General features: G+C 43.6%; 1 long non-coding RNA gene and 1 pseudogene across 1 annotated transcript; both read right to left on the minus strand.

Moving 5' to 3' along the window:
- Positions 1-1,263: 1,263 nt before the first annotated feature.
- LOC148803379 (uncharacterized) lies at positions 1,264-11,093 on the minus strand. The gene is made up of 2 exons (XR_016084705.1): positions 10,808-11,093; positions 1,264-1,787 (listed from the first exon to the last, which is right to left on the minus strand). It is a non-coding gene; the product is annotated as an uncharacterized LOC148803379 (long non-coding RNA).
- A 155-nt stretch (positions 11,094-11,248) lies between these two features.
- On the minus strand, positions 11,249-13,033 carry LOC148803380 (C-type lectin receptor-like tyrosine-protein kinase At1g52310 pseudogene; annotated as a pseudogene).
- Between the last annotated feature and the right edge of the window lie 10,328 nt (positions 13,034-23,361).

A 23,361-nucleotide genomic window follows, 5' to 3' on the forward strand; every position in this document is an offset into this window, starting at 1 on the left:
TTTGATATTATATTTTATCAATACAATTAATTGAAGTTATTTATGTAAAACTTGAACCTATTGCTGTGGCTTAGTACAAACACAAATATGTTTACGAAAACTTGAACATTGCATGTAGTGTTTCTAAACCTTAAATATGCACCGTATATATTTGTATTTGCACTCTTTCAAACTGAACCTATGAAAATTTAATAAAATCATAAACATCCTTTGGGCAGAAGATGAATTATGAAAAATCTGAAATTTTATTTAGTTCAAATTTAAAAAATTAATTCCAAATGCCCTCAAAATTAAAAGAATTGATAGTAAGTGAGAGGGTTGCTTCAAAAGCTTATGGTTGGAAAAAGCTCCCTCATATCTTAATGAGGAAAGGAAATGTTGATAAAATATGTTATTGCTATCCCCTCTTATTGTATGTCAAGATTTCTTTTGACGAAGAAGAAGATTTGTGAAGATATCAAAAAAATTCAGAGAAAGTTTTGGTGGGGAGGGAATAATGGGAAAAGGAAAGTAAATTGGGTCTCGTGGAAGTATGTTTGTAAAAATAAGATGAATGAGAGTTTGGGTTTCAGAGATCCTCATGCCTTTAATTTAGTTCTTCTAGCTAAGCATGCTTGGAGGTTATGCTCTGATTCCCAAAATTTATGGGCTAAGGCTATGAAAGCTAAATACTTTCCAAACTCACATTTTCTCATGTCTAAAGATAAAGCTGGTTAATCATGGGGATGGAAATTTGGATTCTAGGTATCAAGGGATACAAGCCAATCAGCCCAACCCCGAAACTTGCCTTGAATCAATGTGTCTCCTCTCTCATAAATGCTATATAAAAATAGAACTTCGAATTCTCAAGCAGTTAGGGAACTCTTCCATGAGGATTTAGCTCAAAAAAATTTACAAAATCAGATTACCCCTAAACTCTCAGGATTGCATGCCTTTCTGGATTGGTAATGACTCTAGACAATTCACAAGAAAATCTGCTTATTTCATTGCCTTTCAAGATTCTATTGGCCCTACCAATCTTCACTTTTGTACTAATGGCCTAGCAGTTGATGAAAATCTTTTCAAAAAATAAATCTCTCACTTCCCTACTTGTCTAAGATGTGAGAAAGAGGCTGAATCTATCATCCATTCTCTCCCTTGTTGTGAGGAAAGCAAGTGCATTTGGTTTGGTACATCTTTTAGCTTAAGGGTGAATTTAATCGACAATAAAGCTTCTTTTGTTGAGTGGTTTGCTAATCTAATGAATACACTTGCTCCCGATCATTTGGAAATTGTTGGTTATATTTCTATTGTTGAGTGGTTTCCTCTAATCCTTTGTTGATTATCATTTCTATCAATAGGTTGATAGCAGATACATCTCTCTATGCTTGCAGTAGAAATTGAAAACTCTTTAGCTAGGGATTGTACAGACCCAAAGCTCTTTTATGTTTGCACCCTCCAAATTCTGATTTTGTGAAGTTGAATGTCAATGGGGTTTTTTGGCTCTAAATAAAGCATCATCTGGTGTTGTTGCGAGAGATGCAGCTAGCTTTTGTTGTTGGGCATGGCCCTTTGTTAGCTAAATCCCCTCTGGTGGCAAAAGCGCTGGTCCTTGTGGAAGCAATGAAGGCTGCAAGAAGGAAAGGCTTGTCTCGAGTCTTCTTTGAGATGGATTGTCTTCAACTGGTTTCCCATCTAAGCAGTGCTCCTCACTGTCATATAGATTTGGCCTTCTTCAAAGATGATATTTTGAAGCTTTGTGCTGGTTCAACCACCAGGTTCCAATGGTGCCCCAGTAGTGCAAAATTCTGCAGCACATGAATTAGCAAAGCTTGGTTTTCATTCTGTGTTATGGTTGGAAGGATCACTCTCAGGCTTGGCTGTCTTCTTTGTTATTGTAGTTTTTTTTCCTCTATGTTAATTTGTCTGGTTGGTTGTTGCTATGTTTCTCCTTGTTTGTTGGGGTTGGTTGTGTTAATGAATTGCTTTTCTTACCAAAAAACCCTTTTTGAAATACACGCACACACAAATATATATAATTGTAAACAGATCAAATTCATATTCCCATTTCATGTTACCCTTAGTGGGCGTTCTTTTTTAGGATTTTGAGAGGGGAGAAAGTTGGTCGATGGGATTTTGATTCCCATTGACTAAGAACCTCATGTTCTTTTTTCAGATTTATGTGGGGACCAGGGAAAGTTTATTTTCCTAGGTATCACCGGGTAAGTGATATCCATCTCCTAGGTAGGTAAATGACTTTTCCACCTAGGGGAAAAGTTGTCAACACTTGAATGGGACAAAAATGCCCCTTTTAATAATGAATTTTAATGGCTAAAATGGTCATTGCATTATTTACATGAGAAATAAAAGAACATGGGTAAAGGCACTTACCCGGGTAATTGCATTTACCTAGGTAAATAACTTACTGAAAAGCGAACGGGGCCTTAATGGGAATATGAATTTTGGTTAAGGATTAAAACTTTAGCATACATACATACATAGGAGTTATCTCTTTGATACTGCTATTGATGGATGGCATTTTCTCAATATGTAAAGACTGGTACTACCATAGGGCATAGGATTTTATTGATTGATCAATTTGAGCAGGTCCAACATCGAAAATTTTACACAGATTGGGTTTGGTTTTTGGCTTATGGGTTGGGCTTAAGTCCAAAACCCTTGGTTTTTTATGTTTTGCCTGAACCTAGTCTTTAAATAGCTTGAGATGTCCCCATCTATACAATATTATAAAACGATTAGGACCCATGTCAACAGCCCTCTCCTTATCCCGTTCTCCCTTCTCTATTCTCTCCTTTCTCCCTTATCCCTTCCTAGCTCTTCCATGTAGTCATGTGGCTGCGCTCTTTTCTACAATAGAGTGTCACTCCAAATTTCTCTCTCATGTTCTCAATCACTTAGCCAACCCCCTCATAAAATTTCTCCTAAACTATATCTCCCACCTAAAGTTCTTCCTAAAGCACCTCTTAGGTGGTGTTTGATTGTACTTTTTAGAGGTCTGAAACTGAAAATGCTACTTTTCAGACCTCAGCCCTTGTTTGGTTGTACCTCTTAAATTGGATCTTAAACTGATTTTCAGATCTGAAAATCATAGACTTTGGGCCGACTCTTAACGTGCTCAAACGCATTTCAAAGCCGACCCAATGTCCAAAATATCCCTACAATGTTTCGTAAATGACCTGAGTTACCCCTGATAACCCCAAAACCCAAAAAATCTAAAACATTTTCGTATTTCATGAGAGAGGAATGATAGGCGCCACTGGTGAGTCAAGCTCAAGGAAGATGCCGCTGTCCAAGCTCTAGGAAGAACATCTCTATTCATTCTTCTTCTTCTTCTTCTTATTCGTTTGATTTGTTTTTGTTTGATTTATTTATGTTATTTTTTTTGCCCGGAAGATGACCTGTTGTTTGTTTTCTTTGATAGTTGATTCGTTTTATTTTTATTTGGAAGATGAATTGTTGCTCTGTTGAACGGAAGATGAACTGTTGTTGTTTGTTTGCTTTTATGTATGTTTTTTTCCCTCTTTGCTTTGGTTTTCGGAAGATGAACTGTTGATGATTCTATTGATGATTTACTTGTGTATGTTTTTTTAAGTTCCCACATTTTTATTCGCTTCAATTATTCCATTTTTGATGATTTTGGCACTTTTATATTCAGACCCGTAAAGCTAGTGGAGAGTAATATGTAAAGCTAGTGGACGATTTTTTGTTTTTTGTTTTTAAGGAAACACTAACTTCATACACTGGGGTCTGTAACAAGAAGGTGATACAGATTTTGCCACATTCTAAACATAAGAGAAACGGAAAGAAAATAAGACCATTCAAAACTTGATGACCTGGATCCTTCTCTGCTCTCCATGATAGATATTTATGCTGTGCTTCACGATTACAGATAACCTGAGAGGCATCCATCTCCTCTGATGCTCGATCCATCAAATCAAGCCACGCCTTGTAGAAAAGCCAGCATAGGTAGATCAAAACAAAGCACTAGAGTTCCAAGAGAGATAGATACTCATAAACAGTGACCCCCAACAGTAGCACAAGGGCCCCAAATTCTCTTTTTGGAGATGGAACTGAACTCTATCATGCTTATTCTTTCCTCTTCTTAGCTGTCTTGTGGCGAGCTGTTCATGCTGGGTTTTCAGCGAGATCATTACGCTGAGTTGTGGCCAAGCTGTCATGCTGAGCTGTCATTTACGTCGAGTCATGTCTATGTGTCCCCTGGTTAGGAGGTTGGGTCAAATCACCCTCCATCAATTGGCCCCCACTCCTTGAGCTAAGAGTCTTGCTCTAGCGCAGGGAGTTCACGAAATGACGGGTGGATTTGACCCGTAATTCAAACTAGATTGACTGACCGCATGAAGTATATGCGCGGATGTCAGGCGATTTCTAGATTTTTCGGGCGCCAAAAAATGCGCCAAGCTACCTTCAGTTTCGGAAGATGTGCAATCGGCTTTATTTCAGTCTCGGAAGATGTGTAGCCGACTTTATTTCAGTCTCGGAAGACGTGCATCCGGTTTGATTATGAGCCGTTGGATTCGCTTTGATCGGAGCCATTGGCTTTCGGGCATAGTGGCTATAAATAGGAGGGCCCCAGGCCTCATTTTTTTACGCCAACTTGCCTTGCTTTCAGTTTTTGAGGTCGCGCCTTCACCTTGTTTGCTCGAGCTCTCCCCATTCGTCACTTTCTCAGTTCACTTTTTCTGGTGAGTCCTCTATCTTGTCCAACAATGTCTGGGTACCCGTGGGACGGTAACCAGGGCGAGGTCCCCTCAAGCTCGGGGGGAGCTTGGGGTTTACTCGAAGGGCGGTCTTTGGAGGCTCGGGAAGCCTCCAGTAACTTGGCTTCCACTTCCCGGGGTCGGGAGCCAAATAGCTTCGACCCTTCCTCCATGTCTATGGAGAGACTTCTGGCCCTAGTCTTTCATTACAACCTCCCCAGGAATCTTATTTACAGCCTCCCATCTGGCAACTATCCCTGGGAGCATGACCACGACGAGATCGTGATCTTTGAGGAGCAGCTCGTGGCTGGTCTCTGACTCCCTCTACACCCTTTGATAGTGGAGGTTCTTACCCATTTCAATGTCACCATAGAACAACTGCACCTGAACTCTGTTCGGAACTTGGTGAGGACTATTTCCCTGTTCTTTGAGTAATGTCTTCCTCTTTCCCTTGATACCTTTGCCTCTATACTATCGATCAAGAATGCCTCCCCCGGAGCCCCTCCAGAAATATGATCTTATTACTTTTCCCTCGTCCTTGCTTCAAGTTCCTTCACGAGCTGCCAAACAGGATCCCAGCCTGGAAGCGGGGTTATTTTGTAGTTCGCAACCCCGAGGGGTGGCCCTTTCTGACCCACTGAAGGGCCGCCATTCAGGATCCGGGCATTGGCTTGGACTCGAAGGTTCGGGAAATGCTGCAGTCTTGGGCGGGGGTAGGCTTCCTCTGTTCTGATTACTTGGCTGAGGACAAGCTCGCGCAAGCCGGCCTGAGCCCCGGTAGGTTACCTTTAGGACACCTTCTTTTTTTTTTTTTTTGTTTTTTGAGTTGGACTAATGCCTTGTGATTCTTGCAGCCAACATGTCTGGCGTGGATGCACGTCGCTTGCTGTCAAGCAACCAGAAGCATAGGGCGAAGAGGTCGCGCCCCAACCAAGCGTCCACTTCTGGGGCCGCCGAGTTTGAGGCTATAGACCCAGCCGTTCGAGGGGGTAGCCGTAGGAGGCGGCGAAGAAGAAGAGGTCCCACCCCAGGAGCAGCACCCTCCGGCCTCGCGGTCTGGCCCCACTGTCTTCCCGCGGTTTCCTACCGAGGGGAGGAATGAAAGCGTCACCAACTTCCTCGTGGCCTCGCGGAGGAGCCGGCAGGCGGTCTTCATGAGGAGATCGCAGACTGGGCCGGGATGCACCCTAGGCAGCTCTCCAAGCTGGCCTCGGCTCACTGCATGGTGGTAAGTGCCTGCTTCTTCCCCTTTTCTCCCCCCCTTTTTTTTACTTACTTTGGTTTTCTGTTGACAGCTGAACTCCGCCATCAACGCCATGGCCTGTTAGACAGCTATTCACTCCCAGGGCGCCGTCAAACAGAGGTCGGAAGTGTGAAGGCTCCAACACGAGCTCGACCAGGCCCGGGGTGAGGTCCTCCAAGCCCAGAAGGGGAGCGAGGCCCAGGAGCTGCTTGTTAGGGACCAAGAAGTGTAGATCTCCCGACTGTCTGAGGAGAGCGCCCATTACAGGGAGGATTCTTCAAGGGTGATGGCGGAGAGGGAGCTTCTTCGTCAGCAGGTCCAGAGCTTGGAGTCCACACTCCACGAGCGGACCTGAAACTTCGACGCCGCGGTGGAGGACTTTAAAGAGTCCCAGCAGTTCCATGACCTCCAGGTCGAGTACAGCTCGAAGTCCTACCGCTTGGGGTTCAAGCTTTGCCGATGGCTGGTCCGGAAGAAGTTCTCTGGCCTTAACCTTGAAGGCGTGACAATGAAGGACCTGGCCCCAGAGACGGCGGACACTGCGGAGGAGGAGGAGCCGGGCTCCCTGGAGGAGAGCAACGAGGACGTAGAGGTGGTGGGACCCTGAGGCTGGTTGCTCTTTTTTTTTCTAAATGAATCTTTGAAGTGGTTGTTCCCAGGCGGCTGAGCCCGGTTCTCTTTTTTCTTTTTTCTTTGACGTACTCTCCCGGGCTGTTAGGCCCGGTTTTTTATTATTTTGTTTTTATAAGGACCTTGGTAATGTTTGTTTTTCTCTTAGAATGGTTCCTTTTTTGATCCAAGCATGTAGATAGGTTACCCGAGCTGCTGAGCTGCCGAGCTGGCAACAAGCAAGGGTAACTGAAATCATTTCAAATTATGCGAGCTACTTAAGGCGTCGAGGTCTTTCGTTAGCTCGGCGTTTTAGCTCTTAGGCTGGGGGAGTGACTTAGAGTCCACTCTCCTAGAATTCGCCCATGCCGAAGAAGTGACTGGGTCTTATAGTGCCGATGCCTTTTTTTAGCTCGGCGTATTGGCCCTTAGGCTTAGGGAGCGACTACGGTCCAACCCTTTCTGAAGTTTGCCCATGCCGAAGAGGCGACTGGGTCTTATAGTGTCGAGGTCTTTTGTTAGCTTGACGTATTGGCCCTTAGGCTTTGGGAGCGACTATGGTCCACCCCCTTCTGAAGTTCTTCCATGCCGAAAAGGCGACTGGGTCTTATAGTGCCGATGTCTTTTGTTAGCTCGGCGTATTGGCCCTTAGGCTCGGAAAGCGACTTGTAGTCCACTCAGCTCGGTGATTACAGGTAATACTGCCTTAAGTTGATAATATTCCATGTCCGAGGCACTTTTTCCCTTCTAGGGTTTCGAGATCATATGTTCCTTCCCCGAGCACCCACTTTACTCGGTAGGGTCCTTCCCAATTTGGCCCAAGCTTACCAACACTGGGCTCAGGCACCATAACTTTATGAAGAACCAAGTCTCCGACACGAAGGTTCCGCTTCTTGACCCTGGCGTTATAGTACCGGGCTACTCTTTGCTCTCCGACACGAAGGTTCCGCTTCTTGACCCTGGCGTTATAGTACCGGGCTACTCTTTGCTGGTAGGCCATGGTCCTAATGTATGCGAGGTCCTGTACCTCATCAAGTAGGTCGAGGTTGGTGCGTAGCTCGTCTTCATTTGTTTTGTCGTTATACACTTCTAGACGTAGCGTGGGAACCTCGATCTCGGCTGGGATGACTGCTTTAGTGCCATAAGTGAGGTTGAAGGGGGTATCGCCTGTTGCGGTCTTACCGTGGTTCGATAAGCCCATAGTACACTGGGTAGCTCGTCTACCCATAGTCCCTTAGCTCGGTCGAGGCATGCCTTCAGTCCGCGGAGAATGGCTCTGTTCGTGACCTCCGCTTGACCATTTGCTTGAGGGTGCGCCACTGAGGTGAAGTTTTGTGGAATTCCCATATCTTTGCACCAGTTCTGGAATTTAATATCCTCGAACTGCTTACCATCGTCAGAGATTAGTACCTGGGGTAGTCCGAAATGACACACTATATTCTTCTAGAAGAAGTTCTACACATTTTGCGCTGTGATCGTTGTGAGAGGTTCAACTTCTACCCACTTAGTGAAATAATCAATTGCCACCACTAAGAACCTCCTCTGCCCTGTCGCTGGCGGGAATGGTTTGAGTATATCGATCCCCCATTGTGCGAAAGGCCATGGGCTGGTGAGATACTTCAGGTCAGCAGCAGGCTGGTGGTGGATGTTGGCGTGCTTCTAGCACTTGTCACATCTTTTGACGAGCTCGATCGCATCTGCCTTCATCGTTGGCTAGTAGTATCCCTGCCGTAGCGCTTTCTAGGTGAGAGCCCTGCCCCTCAAGTGTCCACCGCACAGGCCCTCATGAGTGTCGCGGAGCACGAGCTTGGCTTCGGAAGGTCGCAAGCAGCGCAGATAAGGGAGCGTGTAAGATCTTCAGTACAATCGTTCGTCTATTATGACATATTTGGCCGCCTGGCGCTCTACCCTTTTGGCGGCATTACGATCCGCAGGGAGGGTCCCGTGCAGTAGGAAGCTCGCGAGCGGGTCAATCGAACTCGGCTCTGCTTGCTCTATAGGACCGACCTCCCTTGCCCCCCCGAGAATGCTAGGCCGAGGCAAGTTCTCTATGTACACAGTTCTCATGGTATTATCACTGGTGCTGGCTAACCGGGACAGGGCGTCGGCCTCAGCGTCCTCAGATCTCGAGATTTTCTTGATGAAGTGAGACTGGAAGTTGAGCAGATCCTCTCTTACTTTGGCTAAGTAGGCGATCATGGTTGGCTCGCGAGCTTCATATTCACCTGTAACTTGGTTGACCACGAGCTGAGAATCACTACAGATGACGATGTGCTTGGCTTTCACTTCATTTGCTAGAGCCAGCCCGGCTATTAATGCCTCGTACCCCGCTTCATTGTTGGACGCCGCAAACTCTAAGCATAACGCATACTCCAGTTTCACCCCGCTTGGCCCATACAGAACGATTCCAGCTCCGCTGCCCTGCTGGTTGGACGAGTCATCCACGTGAAGGATCCAAGGCTCCTCATTACAGCTCGGGTTCGATCTAACTAGGAGAGAAGCTGCACTGGTTGCTACCTTACGATGCTCGAGCCCAACCAGCCTAGGAACCTCGGGCTCATCCGACTTGGGGGCCTTGGGCTCAACCAGCCTAGGGACTTCGGTGCTGAAAGTGCATTCCGCGACAAAGTCTGCTAAGGCTTGGGCCTTGATAGCAGTTCGCGGCTTGTACTGGAGGTCGTATTCGCTGAGCTCGATGGCCCACTTTGTCAACCTACTAGAGACCTCGGGCTTGAGCAAGACTTGCCTTAGAGGCTTGTTGGTGAGGATGATGACAGTATGAGCTTGGAAGTACGAACAGAGCTTCCGAGCTGCGATGACTAGCACATACGCCAACTTTTCGATCTCTAGATACCTCGCCTCTGCACCCTGCAACACTCTGCTAACATAGTAGATAGGTTGTTGGACCCGATCTACCTCTTTTATTAGTACCGAGCTGACCACCTCATCACTTGCAGAGAGGTACAACTCTAAAACGTCACCCTCCTTGGGTCGGGTTAAGACCGGGATACTGGCAAGGTACCTTTTGAGCTCGTCGAACGCGAGCTGGCACTCTTCAGTCCATTCAAAGCCTTTGCTTTTAATCGCCTTGAAGAAAGGCAGGTAGCGATTTGCCGATTTGGACATGAAGCAGCTCAGGGCGGCTATATAGCCATTCAACCTCTGAACCTCCTTCAATTTCCGGGGTGGTCTCATATTTAGGATAGCCTTAATTTTATCCGGATTAGCCTCAATACCACGCCGGTTGACGATGTACCCTAGGAATTTACCCGAGGTGACACCGAATGCACACTTGTTTGAATTTAGTATCATAGACGACATACCAATTCTGAAGGGAATAAATGGTTATATTTGACCCAAAGTAGAAACTCCAACATCAAAACCACCACCTCTGCTCCTTATCAAAGTCTCTTCATCTTGTAATTTTGTATCAATTGCTCCAAATTTATATAAACTCCTCCAGTTGAAGCAAAGGTCAGCCCATAGCTATTCATCATCTTCATGGTCTTTATCAATCTAGGAAGTGCAACGGTTCTCTCAACACCTGGAAAATAATACCAAGTAGCAACAATGCATGGTTTCCCAAATGGTACCTACAACTTAACCCATGGTTGCACCTTTAATTATCTTCTCCTCATCCTCCAATTACCTAAGCTCCAATAGGTCTATGGTTATCTTCTACTGAAAGCTAATTGCAATACATACAAACCATAAATCATTAGAATGACAATAATGATGAAGCATCCAAACATTCTGCATATCACTCACCGCAAATCTATGCCATGAAAGAAAAATAACTGAAAACTGTAAATTACCATTAAATATCTACAAATAAATTTTATAAAGAAAATGATATAAATATAAGACTCCTGCTTCTCATAAGCTTAATTAAGGGAGCTGGTTATTGGTTTATTATAGAAATTTTTAAACCAAAACGTGCTCTATTTTGTCTTGTCCATTTGGAACTATTATGGGCAAGTCTAGCTACCTCATGTTTCATTTTTGTTTTTCACTTTTTCTAATATAATTGTGGACGAATAAGTAAAGATAGAAATACCCAAAATAAGACATTTTCAAAAACATCCCCAAGTAATAGCACATCACATTTCTAAACAAATATAAGAAATTCCAAAAAAAAAAACACTCATATTGGACCAGGTAGCTAAGGAGCTTCAGAGAAACTAATATGAATCCAATTACACAACTAAGAAAAATTAGAAACCAACAAAATACTAACCAACTTACTGAATAGTAACAACATAAAGAGGCTTTGTTCCTTTAAACTTCCAAAGACCCAACCAACTTGTTGTGTGTCTGCCATTGATGAAACTTGTATTGCATATATAGCAAAGAATTAACCATTGATTTCAAAAATTGGAGACAGGAATTCAATATTGGGTGTCCTATATAAGTTGGGTCCTTTGTCAAATTTGCAAAGGAAGCAACATATTTGATAAAAAAAAGCCCATCTTTGTAAGTGAAGGCATAAAATTACAAATTTTGTATTATATGAGCATGGGAAGCGCTTCTTTACCTATGGGAGCAATTTTATTGATTCACTAAAGTCCATGGAAGTATCAAATCTGGTGCAAACTACAATTGATGATTATTGTACTTATTTAACAAACATAAAGATAGGCAAACAAATAAATGTCTTAATATCCTAAAGAAATAAAGATCAAATAGCAAAGCCACATACCTGAACCACAAAAGGAAACATTGGCAAGCAAATAAGAACAATAGAAACCAAAATATAAAAAACTAACTTAGAAAGCATGACAACAACACAGGAAAGAAAATAATAAAAAAATAACAACAGACTAAACTCCTGCCATAATAAAAAAGAAAATAAAAATTCATAAGTCCAATAAACACAACATCACAAAAAGGATGACACTTTAAATATAACGAAACAAACAGTGGTTTTAAAATCTAACCAAACCAAACATCAGTTCTTCGAGAGACCGCCAGCTCTCCCAAACACTCACAATATTCTTTACTCAAAGAAAATATACCCCCTATCCCCCAAAGCCCCTTCTTATACTCTTCTGATAGTATAACTGACTCCCTCTATAAATGCCCAGTTGGCCTAGTTATAAATGCCCCAAAACTCTTCTATTTTTCATAACTGACATAGCTATAAATGCTCCAAGACTCTCTTTATTCCCTCCAGCTATAATTGCCCTCATGTGATTAATTATTCAATTATTTCCCCCCCCCCTTAACTGATTGTTGACCTTTCCTCTTCTTGGCATACGTAAGGTTAATTGGGGCCTATCATTACCCGCCGCCCAAAGTCTAACCTTGTCCTCAAGGTTAAAATGAGGAAACTGGTCTCGAAGTAAGTCAAAAAGGCTCCCAAGAATCTTCAAAATCAGGCAGGTCCTGCCAAGGAATAAGCACTTCCAACCAGTAACTCCAGGCATAGTGGGTGGACGCACACCGCACACGGCAGCAGGATAATGGAGCTTTGTAACTCTTCCAATCTCTGAATAAAATTCCTTCTTTCTTTGAAAGCCAGACCTTTTCAATCTCTTGACTGCTACCCTTGTTCCATCAGGTAAAAGCCCACTATATGTGCCCCCAGTCTTGGCATTTCCAACAAGACGGTTACCTTCACTGAAATTCTTTGTAATTGGCCTCAGTTCCTCATTGCCGAAGACTTTCCATGATGGGGTAACTGGTGCAGATGTTGATGGAATAGATGCTTTGCGAGACCTTCTGCACCTCTTGCTCCTCCTGTATGCAAGCAACCAAATTACAACAGCCAAAGTTGTGCAAAGGATCATCCCACTAACAATTGCAAGGATGATAAGATACTCCTTGTGGCGGCGCAGGTGGTAGCATTTGTTCTCTATATCAAGCATACAGATGAACTCATGAGAATTGTTGCATCTCTCACCCACAAGGGTTGGCTGGCCATTAGTCACCGATGTACAGGTATTGATTAGATTAATGCCTTTGCATGATGAATTGGAGCCATTGGAGTGAAATGGTGCCCTAGGGGAGATGGACTCATTCCAATGTGTTGCATTGTCAGACCACTTCCAACTAAAACCACCTGTAGAATTGAAGCCTCTTCCTCCAACCCAGCAGCCTCTTGCTGTATTAGTGTAGAGTTTTCCAGCAAAACTTAGTTCCTTGGCTGATGTTAGTGTTGCCAAGTGCCCACTATAATCCCTACATCGGGACTCTAATTCATCCCAATAACTGGAGTTTTCTATCAGCCTAAAACACTTTCTCTTATTCGGACTGATTACCGGCAGGTCTCGTAGGGGAGCAGAGAGCACCTTGAATTGGCAACGATATTCCTTAACAGTAGAAGACTGATGTAACGAGAAGAGTTGCTCCTATAAATTACCCTCCTGAGTTGATCGAAAACGTTCAAGGAGGAGTTCCTTGAATTCTGTCCAACCACGAAAAGATCGCCTACCAACCTCCCAATAATACCAAGCCAATGCATCACCCTCTAAACAGACCACTGCCGCCCGCAGATGTTCCGCCAGAAGCAAGCCATTAATCTCAAAATAGCGCTCTGCGCGAAAAAGCTAGCCATCCGAATTTTCCCCATAAAAAATGGCCAACTCCAACTTCCGAGGAAGTGGATCAGAAGTAAGTTCCGGCATTGACATTGAAGAAGACGTCAGGAAAGCTGCACTCTTCCCTTTGTCAGCCGCACGACTCGATGTGACTAAAGGAGGAGCAATGTCAATTGTAGACAAAGGAGCTGAATAGGCTTGTTGCTGAAGCAACAAATCAAATCATCTCTCCAGATCTTGAACACCTCCTTCTAGAGATTGTACCGAGTTCTCTAGGGACGAGATCTTCGAAAGTCCAGCAGCTACCTTATTTGGATCGAGTCACTGAAACTCAATGTGTAAGCCATCCATCTCCACACAAAATTCAGAATGCAGAGAAGTCAAGTGTTCTTCGAAATCCTCCACCTGCGATGCCACTTCCTTAACTATCACCATGGCCGAGGAAAGACGAGCTCTGATACCACTGATACGACCCAGAAATTTGACACGCAGCTCACAGACTTGCAGCAGCGTTCACACGAACATCAACAAAAGAAACTAGTATTCATTCAGCAGAAAACATTAACAGTTGGTCGGTTCTTCGAGAGACCGCCGGCTCTCCCAAACACTCACAATATTCTTTACTCAAAGAAAACATAACTGACTCCCTCTATAAATGCCCAACTGACCTAGTTATAAATGCCCAAAAACTCTTCTTTTTTTCATAACTGACATAGCTATAAATGCTCCAAGACTCTCCTTATTCCCTCCAGCTATAATTGCCCTCGTGTGATTAATTGTTCAATTATTCCCCCCCCTTAGCTGATTGTTGACCTTTCCTCTTCCTGGCATACGTAAGGTTAATTGGGGCCTATCAGATTCAAACCAAACACTAACCAGCTCTGAGCAGACCAGACTTTGGTAAGCGCCTTCCACTCCCAAATAGTTGTAGAAAATCATCAAATCAAGCAAACAACTTTCACTCCCACACAAAAAATAGCCATTTTGATCAACAATCCAACGATGCACCAAACCACTCCCAAACAACAACAACAAATCACATAATCCACCATAGAACCTCCACTCTAACACCACAAAATAGCTAGTCCAATCAACATTTGGATAACCTACATAACCACCACCCATAAAACATAATTGTCACCGTGCAATAAAGAGCACCACCAAAACCAACAAAGCCACTGCTAAACCCTAGCACAAACATCAAATTTATAGCATCAAAAAACACCCATGTCCGCTTGATCAATAGTTGGGCTGTGAATAAAACCCATCTGAACAATCAAACAAAAGATCAGTAATAAAATACTAGGAAAAAGAGCAAAATCAACATCTCCAAGCCGAATAGGATTAACCAAACTATAAGTCTCCAAACCCCATTGAACACCAGGAGAAGTCACAACCAAGACAACAGGGAATAACCTCATCATTGAAAACCTGCTAATTAAACCCTTGAGAAAAACAAAAAGGTAATTAATATTCTAACCCTAATACGCATAAACCAAATACTATACATGCAAGCCAATCCCATCAAATCCAAGAAAAATCACAACCATTAACAATAGAGATAACCTCGCTAGAGAAAAAAAAATGCAAAACCATCCAAAAAAGAAAAAAAAAATTAATAATCGACATCACCAAGGCAAATCCATACAAAACTAAGTAATCCTCCTTTTTTGTGCAACCCTTAGCATTTCTGTCGTCAGTAAACCCTCTTTTCCTTGTAAGAAAAAACAAAACAAAATTAAACAAAATAAAGGCAAATAAGAAAACAAAAACATTCATGTACCCACCAGATGGTAAAAAATTCTTTTCAAAAAACCAATAACTCTGCATGTCGTTTTGCCAATTTAGACAATCCTTGAATGAAGCACAACCCAGATAAGTACTCAAACCCTAAAAGAACCTTGAAAAGAAGAAAATCAATATAAACGAAACACACACATATATGAGAGAGAGAGATCTGCCTTCCATTGGTTCTTTGCAAATTACATGGATTAAAAAAAAAAAGAAATTGTGTTAGTGGGCCTACAATTTGCAGGTTTGATTAGGACATCAATGAAGCCTTTGTTTACTAAAAATCATGAATATCTATTACCATGCATGCTTTGGACGTTGTTATTATCCTAAACTTCTTTGTGCTTTAGATAATTTTTCGGGTTATTCAAGTGCAAGAATTGAGTTGCACTTGAATAATTGAGAACAACAAAAATCACCCAAATGGAATACAAAAAATAAAAAAGAGAGCAAGAGATAATACAAAGGATTAGAACAATCAAATTCCTCATATCCCCATTTAGTTCAATCCAATAATTGAGAACAAAGTTTTAAAATTTCAAAAACAGAGTGTAAATCTTTTATTAAATCATTTGAAAACTAAGTTTTGATGACCATACTGTCTACATAACATTCTAATTTCTTTCCAATCAATGGCTCGAATAACTTATTTACAAGTCTTTGGAAGGTAGCCCCAACATTTTTTAGTCCAAAGGGCATGACCTTGTAGCAGTACAGGCCTAGCTCAATTATAAAAGTTGTTTTTTCTTTGTTGGCGAGGTCCATTCTTATCTGGTTATAGCCCGAGCAGGCGTCCAAGAAACTCAGCAACTCATTCCCTAAGGTCACGTCCACCAGGCGGTCAATCTTGGGGAGTGGGAAGTAACCCTTCGGACAAGCTCAGTTCAGGTCGGTATAATCGACGCACATGCGCCATTTACCGTTGGCCTTCTTTACTAGGACCTCTCTGATGAAGTCGGCAGCGAAGAGCTTCCTGACCTCCTCGTCAATTGCTCTCCAGCGCTCCGGGTCTAAGTTGCATTTCTTCTATCTAACGGGCCTAATTACAGGATCAGTATTTAGCCTGTAAGTTAGGATGCTAGGGTCTATGCTAGGCATCTCTGCCACGGACCATGCAAAAACATCTAAGTTTTGAAGTAAAAAACTTACCAGTTGAGATCGCAGGGGCTCCTGGATTGAAGCGCCGATCTGGAGTGTCTGAGCCGGGTCCTCCGCCGAAGTGGGCACGGGAACAGTCTCTTCCATAGGTGCAGCTCGCTATTCGCACTACTCCGTAGGTCACTCCAACTCAAGGTCGTCGGCCACCTTGGCTTTCCCTTTGAGGGCGACGACGTAGCACTTGCGAGACTTGAGTTGATTGCTTCGCGCTACCCCAACTCCGAAGTCAGTGGGGAATTTCATTGGCAAATAATAGGTGGAGACCACCGCACGTAGAGCGTTGGTGATGGACCGCCCTATTATGGCGTTGTACGGGGAGGGAGTCGCAACCACCAAGAAATCGTGGTTAAGCCTCACTATTCTAGGCCAGGTGCCGACTTCCACAGGTACTGTGATTCTCCCCAGGGGCCTGACTTCCTCTCCGCTGAAGCCTACCAAGGGAGTACTTGCGGGCTTGAGGTCGCTCTCTTGGAGCAGAAGCTTGTCGAATGCTGCCTTGAAAAGAATATCTGCTGAACTGCCGGAGTCGACGAGGATGCGCTTGACTTCAAAGTCATTAATCCTTATCTTCATGACAAGCGTGTCATTGTGAGGGTAGTGGACCCCACGCACGTCATCCTCAGTGAAGAAGATCGGGTCTTCTGTCCTTGGATGCTTCGGGGGGTGGGGGGGGGTTCTGCTCCTCCCTTCCGACCTCTCGAGTTGATATCCGAGCTGCAGCCGAAGTGCAGCCCGCGATGATCGAACCTCCGACGATCACATGAATAGTTCCCCGAACTGGTCTCTCTTCATGGGGCTGCCTCTGCGGCTGCTCTGCTTGCCTGCTGTTGGGCTTGGGAGCATCTATACCTTGCTCCCCTTGCCGACCTGTCTTATTATTATTATTAATTTGTACAAAATTTCTTAAGTATCCGCGACGGATGAGCTATTCTATCTCGTCGCGGAGGTTCTTACAATTCTCGGTACTATGACCATGGTCTTTATAAAAACCACTATACATATTCTTATTTCTTACATTGGGGTCCCCTTTCAGTCGGGGTGACCACTTCACATACGGGGCGTCTTTGATTGCCATGAGGATCTCGGACCGTTTCGCGTTCAGGGGTGTGTAGTCAGTTCTTTCTGTTGGAGGGGCTCGGAAAGGCTGACCTGGTCTTGCTCCCCGAGCTGGGTCTTTCTTCTTGTTGTCCCCGTGGGTCGAGGGCTTAGCTTCTCTATTCCTCTTTTCAGGCACATTTTCATTTTTCTGGTTGATCTTCTCCTCCGTTCCTATGAACTGGTCCGCGAGCTTGAGGAACTTGGTTACAGTGTTGGGCCGATTGACCACCACGTGCCACTTGAACTCTTTGTGCGTGATGCCTCTCTTGGCTACTGTAAGCCGCACTATGGGGTCCAAGTCGGGTATCTGCAAACAAGCGTCATTGAACCGCTTGATGTAGCTGCGGATAGGCTCCCCTTCTCTCTAGACTATGCCGAGGAGGCTCTCTTGGGTTCTCGGACACCGCTTGCTAGTGACGAAATGGGAGGTAAAGACTTGCACGAACTGCGCCCAGCTTCTTATTGACCCAGGCACGAGGTTCTTGTACCATGTGCGAGCTACTCCTTTGAAGGTGGTGGAGAAGGCCATGCACATATAGGACTCACTGGTCCTTGCCAAGTGCATCTACGACTAGAAGGTGTCGATGTGGTCATTCGGATCGAACAATCCATCATACTTGTCCAAGGGAGGAAGTTTGAAGTCCTTTGGCATAGGGACGACTAGAAGTTCTGGAGACAGGGGGGGCGACACTGAGAGGAGCAGAGTGGCTTTCACTTCATCCGAGCTCACCTTTTCCTTACCCTTGATCTCGGGCAGGTTGTGAGTGGCAGTTCGGTGAGCTCGGCGGCGTCTCCGCTGCTTCATCGGCTCAGCATTAGTACTACTTGCTTCTGTGTTACCGAGCTCGATGGGCCCGAGAAGGGGCTCGGATTGCTGCTGATGGCTGTGAACTGAAGGGCCTTGTCTACAGTCCGCGGCCAGGACCTTGAACTGGTTCTTGGCAAGCGGAAGCTCAAACTGTGAAGGCCGAGGCGACGTGGGTTTGACTGGCTGAGAGGCCCCCGACTTGACTACAGGCTGCGAGGTGGGGGGAGTAACTTGTCTTTCCCTCCTGCCATGGGATGAGACCTAGCTCCCGAGAGGGTTCTGAGTTCGGGAGGTCTCTCCTCGGCGGGGGAGACGCTCGCTGCGACTGCGGGGCTGAGCTTGTTGTGTAGCGGAGTGTCGAGGTGGAACTTGCTGTTGATGCTGAGGCAATGGTGGAAACTACTGCTGGTACTATTGTTGGTAGACGTGGTGAAGCATTTGCTGCTGGTACAACTGGAATTGATGGACCTGCTGCATTTGAGCTTGCATAGCTTGCATGCAGTGTACCAAGTTTTCTAGCTAGTTTTGTCCGACCACCGGGAGAACTGATGATTCTGCAAAGGTCGCCTCTACTGGCTGAGGGAGTGGAGCATTTACTGGCGCCATGACCCGAGGCGCACTTAGGGTAGGGACTCCATCCACGGAGAGGGGTACAGTGAACTGGACAATGCAGACGGTAGGGAGCTGAGGTCGTTCTCCGGAGGTGTTTTGGTCGGCACTTCGTCCGACGTTGCTGGAGGAAGCCATTGAACTCTTACTGAAGTTTCTTGGTGAGAGGCTTTTTGAAGCGATTCCCATAGACGACGCCAAATGATGATGTGTGATCTGGTCACTCCTAGCTGGCGGGGGCTTCGCTCCTAACTAGCAACGGACAGCACCTGAGAAGGAGAAGAAGATGAAGGATTCCTGGGGAGCTCACCCGACGGGAACACTTCGATGATTAAGTTAGAACTCGGCAGAAAACTGAGAGAGTGGTGAAGTAATAAATGCTAAGAGTGAAGATGCGCGATTTTCAATTACCTCTGCCCCTTGGAAATCAGGGCCTTTATATACTGATGCTTTGTCAAATCGGGTGTAACCGCCTTTGATCCTCTGCTATAGCCGTTATTCGCCAGGCTGATTCGATTGGTGCAGGTAACCGTCACAAAGTACGGTCCTATCAATTGAGGGATACCGCCTGACGTGAGACATGGGCGCAATCCTCTAGACTGGTAGGTGCTGCGCCACCAGACAAGAGACGTGGGAGCAGTTTGACAGGCACGATCTTGTCGGATAAGAAGTTTCCCGAAGACTACGGGTTACTCAATAGCGAGCTCCTTCGTAGCGAGCTCCTTCGTAGCGAGCTCCTTTGTAGCGAGCTCCAATAGCGGCTGCCTTGCAACAAGCCGTTCTACGACGGAGCTGTAGCGAGCTGTCTTGTGGCGAGCTGTTCATGCTGGGTTTTCAGCGAGCTCATTACGCTGAGTTGTGGCCAAGTTGTCTTGCTGAGCTGTCATTTACGCTGAATCATGTCCACGTGTCCCCTGGTTAGGAGGTCGGGTCAAATCACCCTCCATCATCAACTATTCTTTTTGTGCCTTCCAATTAATAAAATATCATGGAGGGACTATTTCTGTTTGTTAATCTGTACAAGAGAGAGGGAGGGAGGCTGTGAGAGAGAGAGAGAAAGAGAGATGGGGACACTGAATTATGATCCCGTGATTCAACATTTCAGCCACCCACATCCCTTGGATCTCTGCTGCAATCACCAACAACAGAACCTACACGCTGTTTCATGCTCTGTGTGCAAGCTCAAGCTGGCGTCTGCTGGATCCATCTACACATGCAGGTGCTGCAACTTCTTCCTTCCTATTTCATGTTCCCAGATGCCTCAGCACATCACCCAGTTTCCAAAACAACTTTAATATAAATAATTACTTGCAGAACCTAGCTCTAGCTGCAGTAGGTTTCCTGACTACTGTATCTCTAGTTTATAAGGTAGCCAGTATAATAATCATTCATAAGTACTTCACTCACACAGAAAAGAGGTTCATGCTCATCTTAAGAAATCTTTGTTTCTGTAGCAAATGAACCGATGAAACCGATTGTAGTAACAGCATAACTGCACTGTGACAATTAGAAATTACCTTATTACCAATAATCTCTACAAGAACATTGGTTGTCCCTAAACCGACGAAACCAATTGTTGCCTCTAACAATAATTTCTCTCCCAACTATGCTTGAAATGAATTTGATTGCACTGTGACAATTGTGGCTTCTTCCCACCTATATCAAAATGTTAAGGTAATTAGTTGACAGGGAAAATTTCAAGCATGCTTGTGAAAGATTTACCAACCAGAAATCAAACATTCAAGATGAAATCATCCACATTTCCTACTTCCAAAGTTGTTCTGATCAAATGCATGGATCAAGAGCTCAAAATTTTACCAGGTTCAGCCTAGGAATATGTTAGGCTCAAACCCAATTCAATTGACTGGAACTGATTAGAGTTTTAAGTGCCAAATTATTAGCTGTTAGGATGTTGTTCCATGGGCTGTTATTAGAAAATCACCAGTTGCCCATGGGCTGCATTACAGATTTATCATTTCTGAAACTTGATGGGTTATGGAGATAGTGCAATTAATGTAATTTTCATTAAAAAAGGGAGGTAAAACACCCCCAATACTGACTTTACACCCCCAAAGGTATGTTTATTTTGCTGATATAAATGAATATATTCTATTATTTTTCTTCTTTAACTTTGAGAAATTTCTTTTTGTTACAACTCTTTATGCTTTCAGATTGGGTTTTTTTACTTTTGACATAGGTCTTACATTATCATTTATAGGGGATAATAATGGCTATTGGAGATAATTTTGATAGAGCCACTTGGAAGGACCCAACCCTACAAAAACTTTTGCTGGACTTCTGCATTGATGAGGTGTCTACTCATGGGAGACAAGGTGGGTCACTTAAGAAAGAATCATGAGGATGAATTCAGAAAAAGATAATGGAAAAGCTCCATAAGAATTTTTTACAGAAGAAAATTAAAAATGGCTTCGATTATTTAAAGAGAAAATATCAATTATGGGTGACCCCATCAATAGGACTGGAAATGGATACAACCCGTCTATTGGTATAGTGGATTGGTCAAATGAGTAGTGGAAAGAGTTCTTGAAGGTAACTATCTTGAATTTTTGTTGTTGATAGGTGATGTATATGTGTGTAGGATCTAATAGGATGGGTTGTTTGTTTGTATGATAACATGCCTATCCAAATGCGAAGGTTTTTAGGTATGCAGGACTCCAATTTGCCGATGAGTGTAGAGCATTGTTCGATGGGGTTTGTTCAATTGGAGAAGTTGGTTGGACTTTATTGGCAAATAGATCGAGACTATTGGCCTCTATGGGCCCATCAAATGTTTCACTAGGTACTGCTTTTGATGGTGAGACACCAAATGGTGATCCTATTGACATTGACGATACGCCTATCACACCTCCCACAAGGTCCCAACCTCAAACACAACAGACTTTTGAGGAGTATGCAAGTCCAAGTGAATGTCCCTCCAAGAGGCAAAAAAAGTTCACTAGTGAGCTTGATGCTAAAATGGAGAAGCTTCTTGATATTATGATTGCTAAGGATGGAGGACCCAATGTAGAAGAATGTATTTAGAAGCTTGATGATTTTGGCTGAACACCTAGTACTCCTTTATACATAGAGGCTTCGATCCTCTTTGCAGAAAGCCCAAAAGCAAGAATGGAATGGATTCGTTGGTGTGGGTCTAATTACACACCCAATGAAGAGGCAATTAAATGGTGGATATCAGTTTATGCTAAGAGGATGAACATATTGTAGGACTTGTCTGTCGGTTTTATTCGTACTTGGACTTGATGTTTTGGTTGATTAGATGGAACTCCTTTTTTTGTTTGTTAAATAGTTTGGGATTATATACTTGCACTATACATTTTGGGTTTTTTTTTTGATATTTTGAGTATGTTTACACAAACTTGATGAGTTCATTGGATGAAAATGATATTTTAATATTTTGATATATTGATATTTTTCTTTTAGATTAATCTCAATGTGGAATGTAACCATTAGGTACCCAAAAAAACATGTTGACACCTAGGATGAAGAGGTTGGGTAGGATTATCCTCTTATATTGGTATATGAAAAAAATTTACAGAGGCGTAGTCCAAGGATGCTCGATTGTGAATTTGCACTACCTGATTATCTTTATACACAGGAGCTATTAAATGGAAACGACCAACAAATCATCGAGGTGATGAGGATGTTGGTTGAAGCATATGTACGGATCTGTGGCCATTTTCATAATCGCAAATGGTTGCATGATAGACGATACATATCAGTGGAGGAGAAGATGGCTATGTTTCTATTGTGTTTAAGCCATAATGAAAGGTTTTCTATTTTGAAGAGAAGATTCCAGCACTCAACCCAAACAGTGCATACATACTTTCATCAAGTGCTATCTGCTATGATGGAATTTGCATGAGAAATGATCTGCCCAACTACATTTGACCCAGGCCCAAACTTCCCAGCACACCATAAACGACTCCGACAAGTATTCAAGGTAAATAATTGACAATATCACATAAGTTTCATAATTTTGATTGGTATAGGGGTTGAAATCAAAACTAGTTATTTTCTTTTGTTGTTGGTGCTTTAAATGGAACATTTGTTCATGCTATGGTATCACCGGAAAAACAACTAGCATACTGAGAAAGATGAGGGAAAAAATGTTTTTAGAATGTGTTGGTTATTTGTGATTTCAATATGGTGTTTACATATGTTTATGCTGGATGGGAAGGAATAGCACATGATGCTAGGGTTTTACATGAGGTTGCATACAACCCTATCAACAATTTTCCATTTCCACCTGCTGGTAAGAACGGTGTTGTATGGGTGTTTGCTTTTTTTTTTAATAAATTCATTTGTTTGATAGATATATTTGATTGACACAGACAAGTACTATCTTTGTGATGTTGCATACGCAAATACAAGACACTTTATGGCACCTTATCGAAATGTGCGATATTGGATAGCAAACTTTCATCGTAAGTGTGCTAGAACATAGGACGAATGATTCAACCAGGCACATGCAAAGTTAAGAAATGTAATTGAGAGATCGTTTAGTCTTCTGAAGGCTTGGTTTCCAATTCTTAAACGTATGGCGCCTTTCAATCTCCATGTCCAACGAGACATAGTCATTGCATGTGTTGCTATCCACAACTATTTGAGAAGGGAATCAATAGTTGATACTATTTTCAAGGAATACAATGAATCTAATATGCAAGTGCCTAATGAAAATGTAATAGAGTCAGAAGAGCATGATGATGGAGAGACACCTTATGGGCAGGCTGATGCACAGTTCATGGCTTCATTGCGAGAGGAAATTGC

Source organism: Nelumbo nucifera, chromosome 1, assembly GCF_055504915.1.
Source record: "Nelumbo nucifera cultivar China Antique chromosome 1, China Antique-T2T, whole genome shotgun sequence".
NCBI classification, from domain to species: Eukaryota; Viridiplantae; Streptophyta; class Magnoliopsida; order Proteales; family Nelumbonaceae; genus Nelumbo; species Nelumbo nucifera.